The 15,448-nt window shown below is 46.7% G+C and overlaps 1 non-coding gene across 1 annotated transcript; it reads right to left on the bottom strand.

Moving 5' to 3' along the window:
* Positions 1-4,794: 4,794 nt before the first annotated feature.
* Positions 4,795-4,866, bottom strand: TRNAA-AGC (transfer RNA alanine (anticodon AGC)). Its single transcript has one exon. It is a non-coding gene; the product is annotated as a tRNA-Ala (tRNA).
* Positions 4,867-15,448: the final 10,582 nt, after the last annotated feature.

The following is a 15,448-nucleotide window of genomic DNA, read 5'->3' as shown; positions in this document are numbered from 1 at the left end:
CTGCCTATAAAAAAGACTAAATAATTTAAAATGAAATTCATGGGGGGGGGGACAGCGATTTTCGACGAGAAAGGCAAGGCTGTAGGTGATGGATTAAAAGCTTCATATAAACCCCCAGATTTTATAAGCTATCGCCGAACGAATTCAAGGCAAAAAGATTAGATTTTGTTTCTCTTTTTTTTATGTGGCAAGATTTCTTCATTTTGTGCTGCTTTCTTAACAACCTGCAGGATAAATATATACAGCGTCATTTAAATGCTTTATGAAAAGCCAAAGGAAGACACAGGGCTGGCATCAGAAAGCTTCATGAAATGGAAACAATCATCAACTTGAGAACTATATTATTTCCTCCTCTTATTTCAAGGTTATTCCCCTTGCTGGAGTAATTCCTAGCTGGACTCTGGCTCCACGGAGGGAGCAAGTGGGAGAGCCCTAGGAGGAGTAAAACTCATACTGTGGAAGCTTGCTGGGTAACCTTGGGCATACACTCTCCACCCAACCTTCCTTACAGGGTTGCTGGAAGGATAAAATAGGGGAGAGGAGAGTGGTTTGACTCCCCATGAATGGTTAAAATGAAGTGACATGAATAAGCAAAGTAGGCATAGTTGCATGCTTCAGGACCATGGACAGAATCACAGGGAGGAGGCAGACGTTGCTCCATGGTGAATCAAGAGCATGTTGAGCTTTGAGATACCATAGAAACATAGAGTTGGAAGGTTTCAATCAAACCATCTAGTCCATCCTCCTTCAGGTGAGTGGTAATTAGAAATTCTGATAGATGAATTACCTGCATTATGCGGCAGGTTGTAATAGATGACCCTGGAGGTCCTTTCTCATCATGATTCTATGAGAGGGGGGGAGAGAGAGGCAGGTAGGAAGGTAGGTGGGTGGGAAGGCAGGCAAGCAGGCAGAAAGACAGATGTTTAGCAGTGGGTTTGGAGGAAGACAACAAGAACATTTTCAGTTTGGGATGAAATGTGGTCATCCATATGTATTCCTTTCAGTGTCTTTACTGGTTAAGGAAGATCTGCATTTATTGTACCCAACTTTTTACTACCTATAGGAATATCCAACTGTCTTCCCTAGTCTCCCTACAGCAACCAATCTATAAGCAAAGGTTGGATGCACACTTTTCTTGGATGCTTTAGGATGCTTAGGGCTGATCCTGCGTAGAGCAGGGGGTTGGACTAGATGGCCTGTGTGGCCCCTTCCAACTCTATGATTCTGTGATTCTATAAGGTAGGTGAGGCTGAGAAAGCTCTGAGATCACTGTGATTGGCCCAAGGTCACCCAGTTGTCTGCAAGTGGAGAAGGAGTGAAGAATTCCATCTGGTTCTCCAGTTTAAAGGCCGCTGCTCTTAACTACTACACCACCCTGGCTCTTAAGAAAGCAAAGGGGTTTAATTTTTAGACAGCAGTTGAGCATTAACACAGAAAAGGTGTTCCCAGGCACAACTCAAGGCACTGAATCTCATGCTGGACCTATGTTACTAAAGGATCTCCTCTCCCAACATATGCCACTGCCATAGCCTTTCTCAGCTGCAGGTGTTCTCCCACAAATGGGCAAGCTTAGCAGCTATCTGCACCACATAATTCTCCATGGTAGCTCTCATGGAATGGCTTCTATGCAGAAGTCATAAATACAGACAGGTGATTCAGTTTGGTTAAGCCCAAAAGTACACAAATCTATGCTGACTCAGATACTTTCCTACCATGTCATTGCTTTAGGATGCTTTGGGCTGATCCTGCGTTGAGCAGGGGATTGGACTAGATGGCCTGTATGGCCCCTTCCAACTCTATGATTCTGTGATTCTATGTCTGCACTGAATCATCTGGTACTTTAAACCAGATGAATCAGCAGATCTGAAAAGTGACTCAGCACCATTAAATCAAAAGCATATTTTGCATTTTTGTCTATTCCATGGTCAGAGGATTGGGGGGTTGAGGCAGAGGCACCAAATCTGCAGTGCCACTGTGGGAGCTGCTTCTCAAAGGGACCCCTCCAGTTTCAAAAAGAGTGAACCAAGGGGTCCAATTTTACAGGCCCGTGAAGAGGGTGCCCCCATCTGGCCTCCATTTGAGCTTCTGAACAGAAGAGGGAACAATTGTTGTTATTGTTGTTAGGTGCGAAGTCGTGTCCGACCCATCGCGACCCCATGGACAATGATCCTCCAGGCCTTCCTGTCCTCTACCATTCCCCGGAGTCCATTTAAGTTTGCACCTACTGCTTCAGTGACTCCATCCATCCACCTCATTCTCTGTCGTCCCCTTCTTCTTTTGCCCTCGATCTCTCCCAGCATTAGGCTCTTCTCCAGGGAGTCCTTCCTTCTCATGAGGTGGCCAAAATATTTGAGTTTCATCTTCAGGATCTGGCCTTCTAAGGAGCAGTCAGGGCTGATCTCCTCTAGGACTGACTGGTTTGTTCGTCTTGCAGTCCAAGGGACTCGCAAGAGTCTTCTCCAGCACCAGAGTTCAAAAGCCTCAATTCTTTGACGCTCGGCCTTCCTTATGGTCCAACTTTCGCAGCCATACATTGCAACTGGGAAGACCATAGCCTTGACTAAACGCACTTTTGTTGGCAGGGTGATGTCTCTGCTTTTTAGGATGCTGTCTAGATTTGCCATAGCTTTCCTCCCCAGGAGCAAGCGTCTTTTAATTTCTTTGCTGCAGTCCCCACCTGCAGTGATCTTGGAGCCCAGGAAAATAAAATCTGTCACTATCTCCATTTCTTCCCCTTCTATTTGCCAGGAATTGAGAGGGCCGGATGCCATGATCTTTGTTTTCTTGATGTTGAGTTTCAAGCCAACTTTGGCACTCTCCTCCTTCACCCACATCAACAGGCTCTTTAGTTCCTCTTCACTTTCTGCCATTAAGAGGGAACAATAATGGTCCCTAACTGAGAAAACCGGGAGGGGCACTGGAGCTACTGCTGATAATATCTCTCCAGATGTTGCTTGGAAATCAGTAGGGAAAGGAAGCTCACCACCACCTTAGGCAACCCATTCCACTGCAGAACAACTCTGTGTGATTTTTTTCCCCCTCCTGATATCTAGTGGCTACCATTCTACATGTAGTTTACAGCCATTGCTGCGTGTCCTTTCCTCTGCTGCCAACAGGAACTGTTCTCTGCCCTCCTCCAAGTGACAAACTTTTCAGTACTTAAAGAGAGCAATCATGTCCGCTCCCAGCCTTCCCTTCCCCAGGGTCAACATTCCCAATGGTCAAGCCGACCTCCCCAAATCCCAGATCAGAATTTAGAATGATTTCTGCCCTTCTGAACATGTCTAATCAGGCATCACAGGCAGTAAAAGCATTGTGGACTCGAGCAATAAAATTCCGGAGGCATTTTTGCAGAGAAGGCCCTGAATTACTTTGGGCAGGATTCAGGAACTCCCCTCCCCCCCTTCCAAATTGCCTGCAATGTTCAGGAATTAACAGGTCTCCGAATAACGATTCAGAAAAACCAGGTGGGCTGTTGAGACTTGGGATTAATCCCTGAGCGGTTTTATACTGCCGTCGAGCATCCAGGCCCGGCACCTAGTTACACATTAGATTGATTGGGGAACTTTATTGTTTTATAAGCCTCTTCCTGGTCTGTTACCAAGTCACATTAACAATCTGTTAATGGCTTTCATTATTCCCAGTGCATGCACAATAGGTGTGCAGGACCTGGAAATGTTCCTTAGAGGAACAAAGAGGAAGGGGGATAATTGCACGAATCTCTTCCTCTGGTGACATTTCCCAACGACGGCAGCCCAGCCTGCCGCGCTGGCGGATTTCTAAACATCCGCTTCCAATCCTGGGACCCAGAAAGGCTCGTAAACAAAAAGAGAGAGAAATGTCACAGGACCCAGCAACAGATTGTGGGAGCAGAGAGACTCAATTCATTCGCAGCGACCTTTTTTAATTTTGACGTGTAAAGAGGAGGCGGCCAGGGGAGGGTGGGGATTGGACAGAACTTTCAGCAGGTCGGCCGGCTCTGTGACCGTGGAGTCAGATGCAGTGACTAAACACTGTGTTTATTGATGAGGATGAGGGTGATATAGTTGTATCCTGCTCTTCCCTGGAGGACTCAGGGCAAGTAACAACAGCAATTACAGCTTGGTGTAGCAGTTAGGAGTGCAGACTTCTAATCTGGTCAGCCGGGTTTGATTCCCCGCTCCTCCACATGCAGCCAGCTGGGCGACCTTGGGCTGGCCACAGCACTGATAAAGCTGTTCTGACCCAGCAGCAATATCAGGGCTCTCTCAGCCTCACTCACCTCACAGCGTGTCTGTTGTGGGGAGAGGAAAGGGAAGGCGACTGGAAGCCGCTCTGTGACTCCTTCGGGTAGAGAAAAGCAGCATATAAGAACCAACTCTTCTTCTTCAGTAATGTCAGAGCTCTCTCAGCCTCACCTCCCTCACAGGGTGTCTGTTGTGGGGAGAGGAAAGGGAAGCCACTTGGAAGCCGCTTTGAGACTCCTTTGGGTAGAGGAAAGTGTCATCTAAGAATCAACTCTTGTTCTTCTTCAGTTATATCAGGGCTCTCTCAGCCTCACCTCCCTCACACGGTGCCATTTTGAGACTCCTTCTGGTAGAGAAAAGCGGCAGATAAGAACCAACTCTTCTTTTTAACTGGAAATGCCAGGGATTGAATCTGGGACCTTCAGTATGCCAACCGGATTACCTGAATTTGGGACACGGACCTCTCTGTTCCTGCCATTCCTTCATCAAGGCCAATACTGTCTATTATAACTGCCATAGGTTCTCCAACAGACGTCTTTCCCATCACCTCCTGCCTAGTCCTTTTAGTTGGAGATGCCAAGGATTGAACCTGGGACCTTCTGCATGCTAAGCAGAGTCTCTGCCACTGAGCCACATCTCCTCCAACCATTGGTCCATCAACAACAGTATTGTCTATTCTGACTGGCAGTGGGTCTCCAGGGTCTCAAGCAAAGACCTTTCACATGACCTAGAGGGAAAATAGTTGATTTTTCCACCCCACTTTTTACTAACCAAGGGAGTCTCAAAGTTGCTTACAATCTTCTTCCCCTAATTTCCCTGCAATGGATACCCTGTGAAGTAGGTGGGACTGAGAGAGCTCCATGAGAACTGTGATTGACCAGAGGTCACCCAGCAGGCTCCATGCAGAGATGGAATGGGGAATCAAACCTGGCTCTGCAAATTATACTGCTACACTACGCTTGCTTTCCTACTGGAACTGTTCAACTGGAGGTGCCAGGGATTGAACCGGGGATCTTCTGCATACCAGCAGATGCTCTCACACTGAGCCATATCATGGCCATTGAGCCACCGAGCCCTACCACATCATTGAAATGGAGACCCTCTGTGTCCCCATCCCGAAAAGCAGGTCTCATGTCCTCTTCCTGGCTTGCCAGTATCCCTCCCTTTCCCATCCCCTGCTGCCGAATTCATTAGCTGGAGATGCCGGGAATTGAACCTGGGGCCTTCCACATGCCAAGCGGAGGCTCTTCCACCGAGCCACTGGTTCTTCCCCGCAAAAATCACAACGATCATTAATAGCAATCCCAGGGATATTATTATAGTCTGGTGCCGATTCCGTTTTCCAGCTCGGTTTCCATGCAGCTGATGATCAATCCCGGCTTTTCCTCCTGCCAGTTTCTCATTAGGGCCGGCGGTCAAAGACACCCCATTTCAATTTGTTGACCAGCCAAAAAAGCGGGACTTTGGCAACAGCATGAGTGTCATTTCTACGGTAACTGATCTCCCGCCGCAAAGCCAAGAAAAGACGGCTGTTTCTCTCTCTCTCTTTGCTGCAGGCCTCATATTCTCCATCTGCATTTGATATGGGGAAAGCTCTTAGGGGGTGGGGAGGCAGAAGGGGGCAAATGGATGTCCTTGTTGCAGCGGACTGGCAGAAGGTATTCTGCCTTGAGGCTGTGCTTTGTGTTGCGTCATTGTTGTGGGGAGACCAAGTCAGATGTGTTGGCACGGAAAGGAGAAGAAGAAGAAGAATGGACACATCATTGTCTGAGCAGAACCACTTTTTAAAAACCAGGAAACCTCACTGCCAGAGGATGCAGTGATGGCCACAGATATAGCCTTAGAAAGGGATTGGACAGATTCAGGGAGGAGAGGTCTCTCAGGGGGGGGGGCACCATGGTGACTAAAGGGAACCTTCCCATTCCAAGGCAGTCAACCTCTAAATCCCAGTTTGTAACATAGAATCATAGAATCATAGAATCATAGAGTTGGAAGGGGCCATACAGGCCATCTAGTCCAACCCCCTGCTCAACGCAGGATTAACCCTAAGCATCCTAAAGCATCCAAGAAAAGTGTGTATCCAACCTTTGCTTGAAGATTTCCAGTGAGGGGGCGCTCACCACCTCCTTAGGCAGCCTATTCCACTGCTGAACTACTCTGACTGTGAAAAACTTTTTCCTGATATCTAGCCTATATCGTTGTACTTGAAGTTTAAACCCATTACTGCGTGTCCTTTCCTCTGCAGCCAGCAGAAACAGCATCCTGCCCTCCTCCAAGTGACAACCTTTCAAATACTTAAAGAGGGCTATCATGTCCCCTCTCAACCTCCTTTTCTCCAGGCTGAACATTCCCAAGTCCCTCAACCTATCTTCATAGGGCTTGGTCCCTTGGCCCCAGATCATCTTCGTCGCTCTCCTCTGTACCCTTTCAATTTTATCGATGTCCTTCTTGAAGTGAGGCCTCCAGAACTGCACACAGTACTCCAGGTGTGGTCTGACCAGTGCTGTATACAATGGGACTATGACATCTTGTGATTTTGATGTGATGCCTCTGTTGATACAGCCCAAAATGGCATTTGCCCTTTTTACCGCTGCATCACACTGCCTGCTCATGTTTAGTTTACAATCCACAAGTACCCCAAGGTCTCGTTCACACACAGTGTTACCTAGAAGCGTATCCCCCATCCAGTAGGCATGCTTTTCATTTTTCTGACCCAGATGCAGAACTTTACACTTATCTTTATTGAATTGCATCTTGTTCTCATTTGCCCATTTTTCCATTGTGTTCAGATCTCGTTGAACTCTGTCTCTATCTTCCGGAGTATTTGCCAGTCCTCCCAATTTGGTGTCATCTGCAAACTTGATGAGTAGTCCCTCCACCCCCTCATCTAGATCATTAATAAATATGTTAAAAAGTACCGGGCCGAGCACCGAACCCTGAGGTACCCCGCTACTCACCTCTCTCCAGTCTGATGAAACACCATTGACAACAACTCTTTGAGTGCGGTTCTCTAACCAATTCCCTATCCACCTAACGATCTGAAAATCCAGATTGCAGTCCTTCAACTTATCCATCAGAACATCATGGGGAACCTTGTCAAAAGCTTTACTAAAATCCAAGTAAATGACATCAACCAAATTTCCCCGATCCAGCAAACCTGTTACTTGGTCAAAAAAGGAAACTAGGTTGGTCTGGCAGGACCTGTTGGAGACAAATCCATGCTGACTTCCTTGGATCACCAAATTGTCCTCCAGATGTTTGCAGATCGCTCCCTTTAATATCTGCTCCATTATCTTCCCCACAACAGAGGTCAGACTCACTGGTCTGTAGTTTCCCGGGTCATCCTTCCTCCCTTTTTTGAAGATCGGAATAACGTTTGCTCTTTTCCAGTCCTCCGGGACATCTCCAGTCCTTAAAGAGGTTCCGAAGATGATGGACAAGGGCTGTGCAAGTTCTCTGGAAAGTTCTTTGAGTACTCTCGGGTGCATTTCATCTGGACCAGGGGATTTGAACTCATCCAGTGCAGCTAAATGCCTCTTGACAACCTCTCTATCCATGTTAACCTGCCACCCAGACACTGTCCTTTGGCTACAGCCATCTCTAGACGTGCCTAAACACTTTGACCTGTGGGAAAAAACAGATGTAAAATAGGCACTAAGCCTTTCTGCTTTCTCTGCATCTTTCGTTAGAGTTTGTCCATCCGCACCCAACAGCGGGCCTATTGCCTCCTTTACTTTACGTTTGCTCCTCACGTAACTGAAAAATCTTTTCTTGTTACAGTGGGCTTCCCTGGCCAATCTTAGCTCACTCTCAGCTTTGGCCTTTCTAATGATTGATCTACAGTGCCTAGTAACCTGTAGGTACTCTTCTTTAGAGCTTTGTCCTTCCCTCCATTTCCTGAACATTTTCCTTTTCTTTCTGAGTTCCTCTTGAAGTTCTCTGTTCATCCAAATAGGCTTCTTAGAGCTCCTGCAGTGTTTTCATATTTCTGGAATAGTCATTGATTGAGCATGAAATAGCTCTTGTTTGAGTAGCGCCCACCCTTCACATGCTCCCTTCCCTTCCAGCATTCTCGTCCATGGTATGACACTCATCATGTCTCTGAGTTTATTAAAGTTTGCCCTACGAAAATCCAACATCCGCGTCTGGCTACAAGCTTCCTTGGCTCCCCATCTCAAAAGGAATTCTATGAGGACATGGTCACTTCCCCCTAGGGTCCCCACCTCCTTCACCTCATCCACCAACTCTTGCCTGTTGGTCAGTATACATCAGGCGAAGGCCTCGGACTCTATGCCCTATACACAGTTAACTAGTATTTAAAAAGATTTTTTTGTCTGTTTTCCACATTTCTGATTTGTTTGTAGTCATAGAATCATGGAAGGGATCTCCAGGGTCATCTAGTCCAACCCCCTGCAGAATGTAGTGAATTCACAACTGCTTTCCCACTCACAGTGACTCTAATTTCATGCCCAGATGATGCCCTCTCTGAAAACCAGAATCTGACCTGGAGGAAATTCACCACCCAATGAATTTAGTCTTCACCAAGGCGCCCTCTGGATACCAACCACTTTCAAAACTCTTTTCATCGATGGCAAAGGCACCACCAAAGGAGGTTGATCAACTCTGAATTAAATTTCAGAAACTACCGAAACATTTCTCTAAAGTGGTGTAAAAAAAAAGACCTACAAAGCCACTAGTTGCTCTATTCCAAAATTCTGTTGCCAAACTCCCCCATCTCTTCTTCTTCTTCTTCTTCTTCTTCTTCTTCTTCTTCTTCTTCTTCTTCTTCTTCTTCTTCTTCTTCTTCTTCTTCTTCTTCTTCTTCTCCTTCTCCTTCTCCTTCTCCTTCTCCTTCTCCTTCTCCTTCTCCTTCTCCTTCTCCTTCTTCTTCACCTCCTCCTCCTCCTCTTCAATTAGGACTCTCTCTCTCTCTCTCTCTCTCTGTTTTTTCCCCCTCTTTTTTCCTGTAGCTCCTTCTGGCTCTCAGACATCCCCACAAGGAAATTCTCTCTTTCATCTTTGTTATATTGGAAAATAAATAAGTTGGACTCTCGCTATCAGGGCGTCTGTCATTAGGGGAGTATTTGTCTTTTTTCCCGTCTCCCCGGCAGTTTCTATCAAGGGCTTAAGCATGAGAGGGGTTATATCTCTTTTTTATCTTCCTTATGTGTTAACTTAGGAGAGGAAAGAAACAGGGGAGATATTTTATCGGAGTGTGCTCTAGAAGGGTTGTTGTCATTGCTGAGGTGTCCATATATATATTATCTCCTTCACTTCCTCTGACCTCCTTTCCTCAGGAAAATAGCTTGAGATATTTTTTGGTAAAAACAGCCACATACCCAAACAAATAAACCCAGCACCGAACTGAGTGGGCATGACTTTAGATGCCGTTTTTCATTTTCCTGGCCAAAGTTATCCAATTTCTCGGTCCCTTTGCCTCTGCTTCCCTCCACATTGGACTTTTGACCGGTCCTAATGTCAAGAGCCTCTTGTGGTGCAGAGTGGTAAGGCAGCAGACATGCAGTCTGAAGCTCTGCCCATGAGGCTGTTGTCCATGGACTACAGATGTCCATGGACTACAATTTCCATGAGCCCCTGCCATAATGTTAGAAGATCTTGATCAGGGATGAAGAGCCTCTTGTGACGCAGAGTGGTAAGGCAGCAGACATGCAGTCTGAAAGCTCTGCCCATGAGGCTGGGAGTTCAATCCCAGCAGCCGGCTCAAGGTTGACTCAGCCTTCCATCCTTCCGAGGTCAAGGTTGACTACCCCTGATCTAGGACAGGGCAAACTCATTCTAACCAACTCTATATAATGCAGGTATACATGAGATCACGAGTTTGATGGAGATTTGGTTCAGAGTTAGAACATCTCGGATTGTAGAAGGTCTTAGTTTCAACCTCTGGCACTGATATTTAAAGCTTTTCAGGTAGGACATGATGTGAAAGGCTGAGACCATCAGATCAGGGAAGTCCAAATTGATTCAGGCTCGATTTAGCTGACATGAGATTCAGCTGAGAGGCTGCCATACAGCGGCACCTCAGCTGTTTGGTGGTCTCTTGAAATGCCTCCTCACCACCTCCAGCCTTCCCAGGCAGCTCAGAGCTGGCTCTGCTCTGCCTGGGAAGGGCCGGGGTGAGGGAATAACATGCCAAACAGCTGAGTTTGGTGGGCTCTTTAAATGCCCCCGACCCGTCCCAGCAGCCTGGGAAAGGTCTGGAGGAGGGACCAATCAAATATGGATCCCTCAGCATCAAGACTATAATAATATAGATATATACAGTATTATCAGTGCTGCCTCAACAAATGCCACACTTTGGGGGAAGTGTCTGGGGGGGGGGTGGACTTTGGGGAATGATGTGATTTTACTTTCAGGAAACCCTCTAGAAATGTCCCCTGATCTCTATGGTAACGATTGTACAACCACAGGGAACTGACAGGGGCCATTTTCCAGACATTTTTTCTCTCCTCCCCCTCAGAGCCAAGGGATTGGGGGCCAGTGTAGTGGGGTTACCCAATGCAGGTGGGCAAACGTCCAGCATAAGGGAACCACGGTCCCCGTGTCTCCGGTTTCATGTCTAGTTTGGCCCCCAGAGCGTACCACACGCATGCCTTCAGCAGTAGTCTGTGGATTTTCATCCACCAATCCCTCTCCCCCCCTCCCCTGTAGACTTGTAAGGAAAGATTTTTACAAATGGGTGAATATCAGAGCGGAATAGAGAAAGCCGTGGTCATACATATTTAAAAGTGAAGTTGCGAGCAGCTCCAGAGATAACCGCATATATTTATTTATCTTTCGCAAAGGTTTGTTGTAGTTCCTAGCATTCTCCTTGACACCTTATCTATCACAGCCTTTCTACTGCATATTCCAACATTCGGCTTCTTTTAATCTTTGGATGTAAACAAAAGCTTTCTTTTTTTCTCTCTCTCTAACCCTTCCCCCCACCCCTTCTCATGACACAATACCACCCTAACAAAAGGAGAGCCTGAATATTGATTCATCTCCTCCAAGAAACCCTCCACAGATAATTTACAATACCACACAATCTAGCAAACACCCGCTACGTGATGGGTTTCTCTTTTCCACTTCCACACCATTCCCTTTTCTTCTAGGGAAGCTCATAGGCTGCACATGAAGAGCTCCTGGAATTATAGCTCATTTCCAGACTATAAAGCAGTGGTCCCCAACCTGCGGTCTGCGGCCCGATGCCGGGCCGCGAAGGCCAGGGCGCCGGGCTGCGGTTCCCTCTCCCCGCCCCCCCCCCCGCAGTAAAAAACTTCCCAGGCTGCAAGCTTGTGGCCCGGGAAGCTTCCTACTGCGGGAGGAGGGGAGAGGGAATCAGGGCCGCGCTGCGCATGCGCACATGCACACCGCACGGCCGAAATCGCGCATGAGTGGCACTTTTGCACATGGGCGCATGCGTAAAAGTGCTGCTCATGCGCATTTTCAGCCATGCAGTGCGCATGTGCGCATGCACGGCCCGGCTGCACATGTGTGCTGCGAGGCTGCGCATGCGCACTGCGCGGGCGGGGCGGTTGCCCTGCTGGTCCCCAGCCGAAAAAAGGTTGGGGACCACTGCTATAAAGCACCCGGGCAGCTATGGCTGGTTTGGAGGGTGGGCAGGGTTGTTGGGCAGAAGAATCATTTAGAAGAAGAAGAAGAAGAGTTGGTTCTTATATGCCGCTTTTCCCTACCCGAAGGAGGTTCAAAGCGGCTTACCGTCGCCTTCCCATTCCTCTCCCCACAACAGACACCCTGTGGGGTGGGTGAGGCTGAGAGAGCACTGATATTACTGCCCGGTCAGAACAGTTTTATCAGCGCCGTGGCGAGCCCAAGGTCACCCAGCTGGTTGCATGTGGGGAGCGCAGAATCGAACCTGGCTTGCCAGATTAGAAGTCCGCACTCCTAACCACTACATCAAACTGGCTCTCATTTAAGGCCTCCCATCCAGGTTGTTGTGGAGATGAAGGGCTTGAGGGCTACTGCACAGGGTTGTTGTGTGGATAAAACAGGAGGTCAAAGAACAACCACAACAGCATCATTTCAACCACAAAAACAACCTTGTGCGGTAGGCCACAAATGTTCAGACAGTTGCAGAGAAGGAACATGCATGGCTTGGCTGCATCTTCCCTCCAGCAGAGAGACTGGCTACAGAAGTGTTTTAAGTGAGGAGGGGTTTTTCTGTGGCCTCCCTGTCAGCCAACAGTTAGGCAGAAGGGGACTGCTTTCCCCCCTCTCAAAAGGAAAGCATGCCCACGCCCACAGATTCCCTTGCATTGCTCTCACCTGAGTCAGGGGCTGTTAGAGCAGGGGTAGTCAAACTGCGGCCCTCCAAATGTCCATAGACTACAATTCCCATGAGCCCCTGCCAGTTTGACTAGCTCTGTGTTAGAGGCTCCTTCACAGCAGGCCTGAAGGGAGGGGTGTGTGCGGAATCCTGAGCAAGACCAGCCATTGGCCCTGGAGGAGGGGAGATTCCACCAATAGGAATCTTTGGAACCTTCAGCATGTTGGCAAAAGCATGAATCATCTTTCTGTATATAGATAAAAGTTATAATTCAGGGTTCAAAAATACATTTGGGGACACTTGGGGGGGAAGGGGAGAGGCGGTCAATGGCACACAGTGGTGGGATTAAGGAGCACAACAGAAACAAGGGTGCAAGCGTGCACTATCTTGCAAAAAAGCACATTTTTGCAAAGCATGGTGGGAGACTGCCAGGATCAGACTCAGTTTGGTAAACATGCCACAAATTCCAGCCCAAGAAATGAGGGGAGGAAAGCCCAAATGCAGAAATGCTAGAGTCGACTCAGAGCATCCAAAGGAAATTCAAAGCGAGGCTAAAACAAGGGATGTCTCCTAATGCAGAAATGTTAGGCCAAATAAATCTCACAGTCTTCAGTAAGAAAGTAGGTTTATGTTTCATAGAATTATAGAATCATAGAACCATAGAGTTGGAAGGGGCCATGCAGGCCATCTAGTCCAACCCCCTGTTCAACGCAGGATCAGCCCAAAGCATCCTAAAGCATCCAAGAAAAGTGTGTCTCCAACCTTTGCTTGAAGACTGCCAGTGAGGGGGAGCTCACCACCTCCTTAGGCAGCCTATTCCACTGCTGGACTACTCTGACTGTGAACATTTTTTTCCTGATATCTAGCCTATATCGTTGTACTTGTAGTTTAAACCCATATATAGGTTTTGCGCAAACAAGAGCAAAACTTAGCCTTCTTTGGTGAAAACCAAGACTTTACTCAAAACTTGCTGGTCCAAAGCAATCTTTATACAGTTCAACCTGGAAAATTCCATCTAAACTGTCCCTCCCAGGGCAGTCCTGGGCCAGGCTCACACTCTTTTCCCTATACGCCCCAAACATACAATTACCATACATGGATGTGCATTAAAATGAACTCTGTCCACCCAGGGGCGGTGATTTTATTATGCTGATAAGCCTAACTATACTTCTGCGCAAGCGTCAATATTTATGATTTTTACCTTTTCTCCAAAAAACTGGTTTCTTTTACAACAGGGGTCTTATCTATAAGATTCTAGTTAAACAGCTTCTTCAACCCATTTTATTACCATGAGACAATGATGGTACTAATCAAGAAATCTAACTCTGACCCTTCAGAAATGGACATGAGATCTGAGACAACAGGAATTGGCCCTAGGTTACTCAGTAGACTTCATGTAAAGGAGTCAGGAATCAAACCTGGAGGGTACCGTTCTTAACCCGACACCATGTCAGTGAAGGAAAGGTTAAGGTAAAGGTATCCCCTGTGCAAGCACCGGGTCATGTCTGACCCTTGGGGTGACGCCCTCCAGCGTTTTCATGGCAGACTCAATACGGGGTGGTTTGCCAGTGCCTTCCCCAGTCATGTCAGTGAAGTAGGTGCTCTTAAAGGGACCCATCCCTATGAAGATAGGTTGAGGGACTTGGGAAGGTTCAGCCTGGAGAAAAGGAGGTTGAGAGGGGACATGATAGCCATCTTTAAGTATTTGAAAGGTTGTCACTTGGAGGAGGGCAGGAGGCTGTTTCTGCTGGCTGCAGAGGAGAGGACACGCAGTAATGGGTTTAAACTTCAAGTACAACGATATAGGCTAGATATCAGGGGAAAAAAATTCACAGTCAGAGTAGTTCAGCAGTGGAATAGGCTGCCTAAGGAGGTGGTGAGCTCCCCCTCACTGGCAGTCTTCAAGCAAAGGTTGGATACACACTTTTCTTGGATGCTTTAGGATGCTTAGGGCTGATCCTGTGGGGGAGGGTGGGGGTTGGACTAGATGGCCTGTATGGCCCCTTCCAACTCTATGATTCTATGATTCTATGATTCTATGATTCTATGATTCTATGATTCTAAAATGGTGGCTTTCTTCCCTGCTCTCCTGCATCTTTCTGGTACACATTTCAAAAGCTTATTTGTAAGATCAGAGATAACAATTTTTTGAGCTGAGTCTCAGTGGAGTATTGCGTACATGTTACACTCATGGCTTTTATTGGGTACAAGGCTGGTGCTAGGTATTTGGACTTTTTTTTGTATCGTGTTCTTTATTTTCAGAGAAAAAGAAAGATAAGTGGGATCCATAAGAAAAAATCATATTATTCCAAAATAGCTATACATTATAGGATATATAAAACAAACAAGCAGAAAGCTTGCCTCCTAACGTTCTCCACATCATAATCTTTATAATAATCCTTACTTCAGATATTCAAACTTCTAAACATCATAACTGTTTTACCACTATATTATTAATCCCCATAATTTCTATACATTCTGTATGATACACCTCATCACCTCTACCTGTCAACTGTAACATATTAACTATGACCATTAATATATCAACTCCGGAGGAGGGGGTCTCCATTATATAATGCACAATAAAAAAAGAGAAAATCAATAATAAAAATATTATTATTCAAATGGTAATTCTTTATACATTTATATGGAAATTTGATTCCCCATTTCTGTTCTAATATCATCATACATTTGCTCTATATTTATACTGTGTTTTACATTGCTTCCCATTCGAAATTTATCTCCTGCTTTCATAATAAAAGCCAGATCCAGGTTTGGAGTGGCCCCAGGCAAACAGTGGCCCCAAAGACCCCCATCTGGCCTTCACCAGCCCCCCAAATTTCTGTTCAGTCTGGGAATTTGATGGAAGCCGGAACCACTGGGAGTTCAATCAGCTCCTTATGATCCCAGCAGGATATTATAAGAGGCAAAACTG

This window comes from Paroedura picta, chromosome 7 (genome assembly GCF_049243985.1).
Source record: "Paroedura picta isolate Pp20150507F chromosome 7, Ppicta_v3.0, whole genome shotgun sequence".
Lineage (NCBI taxonomy): Eukaryota > Metazoa > Chordata > Lepidosauria > Squamata > Gekkonidae > Paroedura > Paroedura picta.
Note: the sequence above shows the minus strand (reverse complement) of the source record. Positions and strands in the feature narration are given on the sequence as shown.